Genomic DNA, 5,110 nt, shown 5'->3' on the forward strand with positions numbered 1-5,110 from the left:
TGATGACGGCGGGTCTCATCTGTTCTTTTTTTTTTTTTTTTGATTGTGTTGGTGTTATTGTTGTTGTTGTTTTGAAGTAGAGATAGGCCGGTGGGGAATAATCACAACTTTATGTGCGTTGTGTTAGAACTGGAAAATTCCCACGCTGGATGGGAAGTTAATCCGTGGGAATTGACGAATGGGACGGAGGCTGATCCCGGAAGGCCCCACAAGAGGGCGCTGTAGCCTAAGAGAAGGGAAGTTCGCCCGCCAACTCAAAGGATTGACAGAAACACCTTGATTGAACACCTTTGTTGGCATGGAAGCGATAGGGCCGATTAGTTTTCAAAAACCTGTTTTCAAAACCGCTCTGCAAAAGTTGGCTGGAAAAACTCAGCATCTCATTGCCGTCGAGAGACAGAATTAAAATTCTTTCAACTGGCATCAAACGTTCTCCTGTCCTCCTCGTGCCTTTTGTCTGTCCTCCCAAACCCGCCGTCCCTTTCAAAGCTCGGGTTACTCTCAGGTTACAAGCTGGAGACAGGGAAATTCTTTGGCCGGGAAGAACATACCGTAGCTTTTGATCAATTGGTCGAATCAATCGCTCGGGTTTCATAACCCACCGAAGAAGCCAGTGGATGCCTTGCCCGGTGTCAGCTTCCAAATACATTTGAGAAACGGCACGTTGGGATTCTTGCGGATTCGAGTTTTGGATTCCCAAGAGATCCTTCAGAGTAAGCAGGGTTGGGATGCAGCTCCTTCAAGCGGAGGTCCTTTTTCCCCGGGGACTTGGGACGGTTCCTGTAGCTCCCGCTTGACTTCAGGAGGATGGCGAAAGTTCTAGAAGCGGGCAACAGTAGCTTCTCGGTGCCCTCTGAAAGCAAGTTCTTGGGACTGAAAGTGCTGCACAGTCCTAGGCCCTTGATGCTCAACCTATGGCACGCCTGCCCGAAGTGGCACACGGAGCCCTTTCACCTGGCACGCATGGCGTTGGCCGTTCCTCTTCTGGGTTTCGGGAGCGCATGCAAGTGTACCAATCAGCTGGTCTTTGTGTGTGCAGCAGTGCCGGAAACCAGAAGAGCTGGTCTTCCATTTTCTGGCATGAGCATGCGTGCCGGGCCAGCTGATCAGCGGAAGTAGGTTTTGCGGGGGGCGCATGCCCCCTGGGCAACTCCTTTTCCCTGATTGTGGCCCAGACACATTCGCGTGCTCAGTTTTTAAGCACTTGGAGCTGCGCGCATGCGTGCTCCCTTTTTAGCATTCATTGCAGAAAGGGTTCACTATTACTGCCCCAGGTGGTAGGAAAAGCAACAGAAAAAAACGGAGGACTGAAATGTAGTTAATGCCCTCTAGCCATTTCCCTCCTGTAAACCATGCAATGGCTTAGATCAAGCATGTCAAACTTGATTTCATTGAGGGCCGCATCAGGGTTGTGTTTGATCTCGAAGTGCAGGGTGTGTGTGTGTGTGTGTGTGTGTTCAGGGTGTATGCGGCCAGTTCAACATCACTCCTGTGATGTTGAAGTGCTGGCAGGACTTTCCTCAGACCCTCCCTCCCTCATTATAACCTACCTTCCTTCCTTTTCTTTTTCCTTCCCTCTTCATTCTCCTTTCTTCTTCCTTCCCCTCTTTCCTTATCTTTCCTTCCTTGCCCTCTTCCCATCTTTTTCTTTGTCTTTCCTCTTTCCCTTTCTCCTTTCCTATCCTTTCTTGGATGCTCAGATGCAAAAGGGAAAACATTACTCTTTTTTGTTTTGCTTTTAGTTTGTTTTGCTAGCCCTCTGCCAGCGAAAACTGACCGGGGGGGGGGGCATGTCCCCCCCCCACTCCATTTTCAGCCTGCAGCCCTCTGCCAGCTAAAACTGACCCTGGGGGTGGGGATGCAGCCCTCCGAGCTACATTATTGCTGGCAGTGGCACTGCGGTTCGGTCCTTTTCTGTTTTTAGGGCAGTCCCATGGGCCAGAACTAAGCACCTCACGGACCAGATCCAGGCCACGGTCTTTGAGTTTGATACCCCTGGCTTAGATGAAGTGGATGAATTGATATTGCAGGATGCAGTCTGGATTGATCACCAGGATCAGAGGTTTCACAATAGAATAGAATAGAATAGAATAGAATAGAATAGAATAACAGTTGGAAGGGACCTTGGAGGTCTTCTAGTCCAACCCCCTGCTTAGGCAGGAAACCCTACACCACTTCAGACAAATGGTTATCCAGCATCTTCTTAAAGTCTTCCAGTGTTGGGGCATTCAAAACTTCTGGAGGCAAGCTGTTCCACTGATTAATTGTTCTAACTTCCAAGAAATTTCTCCTCAGTTCTAAGTTGCTTCTCTCCTTGATTAGTTCCCACCCATTGCTGCTGCTTCTACCCTCAGGTACTTTGGAGAATAGCTTGACTCCCTCTTCTTTGTGGCAGCCCCTGAGATATTGGAACATTGCTGTCATGTCTCCCCTAGTGCTTCTTTTCATTAAACTAGACATACCCTGTTCCTGCAACCGTTCTGCATATGTTTTAGTCTCCAGTCCCCTAATCATCATTGTTGCTCTTCTCTGCACTCTTTCTAGAGTCTCCACATCTTTTCTACATGGTGGCGACCAAAACTGGATGCAGGTTTAGTCTTCCAAATCTCTGTAGTCCATCCTTAGGAAAAATCTCTACCGAAATGTAGAGAGTAGAAGACAGAGAGAGAGAGTAGAACTTCTGCTATAACACATTCCAGTGGAGAGACGTTCCCTGAGGATAGACTCCAACATTAGTCCTAATTAAAAGTAAAATTTTGTTTACTTTCTCAAAACAGTTGCATGGTCCAATCACGGTGGGATCCGGCAACTGGGTAGCATCACTCCGCCTTCTTCCAACCAGTTGTGAGAATGTATTTTGTTTTGGCTACAGAAACCCCTCTATCTTAAATCTGCCCCTCCATATCCCTCAGCCTCAGTGTAGCAACACTGAAGCGGTAAAAATGGCTTCAGTCAGGTCAGCTTCAGGATTGACACCAGTGGTGAAATTCAACATTTTTTACTACCGGTTCTGTGGGTATGGCTTGGTGAGTGTGGCAGGGAAGGATACTGCAAAATCCCCATTCTCTTCCCACTCCTGGGAGAAGGATACTGCAAAATCCCCATTCCCTCCCCATTCTGGTGCCAGCCAGAGATGGTATTTGCTGGTTCTCCGAACTACTCAAAATTTCCTCTTACCTTTTCTTCAGAACCTGTCAGAACCTGCTGAATTTCACCCCTGGTTGACACCTACAGCTGCAAGTTTCTATTTTCAAATTCATGTGGTGGAATGACTTCCCAGCCCTCTCATGCTGGACTACAGGTCTAATTAGATTATGCGTCTAATTAGATTATGTGTCTAATTAGATTATGTGTGAAAAGACTGAAGACACTAAATCATTCATCTGCAGAAGCCAATGACTTGTTTACAGACTCCATTGTTCATTTGTTTTTACAAAAATTAAAATGGTTAACATCTAAGCTGAAATGCTCAGTGATTTGCTCAAATCCTCTTTTGTTTGCTACATTTGGGAACTTAGAAAAATTGAGTTGGGATACTGCTTTGGCCTGTGATGGGCATTCAGTGGTGGGTGAAGACTTACCACCGTTCTAAGAGATGTGGTTTTTCCACTCCACTGGCCAAATCAAGATACTTTTCAGTCTGGATTTTGCTGAGAGTGGTCGTGATTTTGGAGCGTTGCAGAATTAGCACGCTATCATATGCATCTTTTTCTAAGGCCTTGTTACAAGCTTTAAGAGCTATGTTCCTTGGTCAAACTAAATCTGAGTTTCTCCAGTCAAATTAATGGCTGGACAAAAAAAAATGATTCTCAGCCAAAAAGGACATCATTTGCTTATATGTTTATTCCTATTAATGCAAGTAGGTTGAAGTCAAAATTCAGGTGGATGCATCTCTCCCTCTTTGCTGTACCCATTTGGTGTTCTGACGTAGGTTTCACCAAATCACGAAACTGACTCTTTGTCCTGAAAAAGCCTCTTTAATTTGGTTAATGTGAATTCCTAGAATTCACATCCAGCAAAGTCCTGGCAAACAATCTTTCAAGAGTAAATTGCAACCACAGACCTTATCAGTCCTTGGATGGTTGCTAGGCCGATATCTTCCAGACACAACGCTGTACAAGGAAATAGTTGGCAAGGAGACTCTCAGATAAGCAAATCTTCCCACTAATAATACAAACTAATGGTCTCCTGCAACCCCCCCTTTTCACTCCTATTTATTCCCTATGGGAGGGGCCGTTCAGTATCTCCTTGTGCCTTTACTCCTGAGTTGACCCCTGTTCCTTAATTGTTCCCTTCTCCTGGCAGCTCTGCGCGTGCACACACCGGGAACAGGCTCCAGCTGTTCTTCTGCCCCACTGATCTCTGACTCCAAAGGCAACTGATAACTGTCGCACGGCCCTGGTCCCATCTCTACCGCCGACCCTCATCAGAGCCTTCCCCAGACTCCAGGACTGGCCCATGTTCCTCCCCAACCTCCTCACTGCCCGAGTCTGCCACCAGCTCTTCTGGCCATTGGCGGGCCACAACAGTAGGAGTGGCCTCACTGTTTGATTTGTAGAAAGCCACACTGAAGGGCGGTATTGCTAGTAAATGTGATTGTAGCTACCTCAAGGTATTAGGTCCCCAATACAGGTATGCAATATACCTCCTCTAACATTTCAGGACCTTATCTCTTCCCTCCCCCTTTACAACCCCTTGCATCTCTAGGATAAAACCTGAGTAAAAGGGGAGGTTTTTGAACAAACGTTGCTTGAACCCATCCATTCAGAAGAAATTGAATTTGTTGGAGGAGAATTATTTGTGGAATGAGGATCCTTGGTGCTCTCCAAGCTGAGTTGTTTTCTTGCAGATGTTTCATTACTAAACTAGGTAACATCAGCGCACTGCAAGAAAAGAACCCGGCTCAGAGAGCATCAAGGATCTCTCAGATTGGATTTGTCGCAGAAAGTGCAACCTTTTACTAACCATGCTTGACATGGGGAGAGCGAGAGAGAGCAAGGATGAAGGCTGCAAAATGGAGTGGTTAGTTTTCAGGAAGGAAGATTAGTATTGTGGCCCGCCAGTAGATTCGGACAGTGAGGAGTTTGGGGAGGAACAATGGCCAGTCCTG

This window comes from Thamnophis sirtalis, unplaced genomic scaffold (assembly GCF_051295495.1).
Source record: "Thamnophis sirtalis isolate CommonGarterSnake01/CBP01778 unplaced genomic scaffold, rThaSir2_p1.2 scaffold_2, whole genome shotgun sequence".
NCBI classification, from domain to species: domain Eukaryota; kingdom Metazoa; phylum Chordata; class Lepidosauria; order Squamata; family Natricidae; genus Thamnophis; species Thamnophis sirtalis.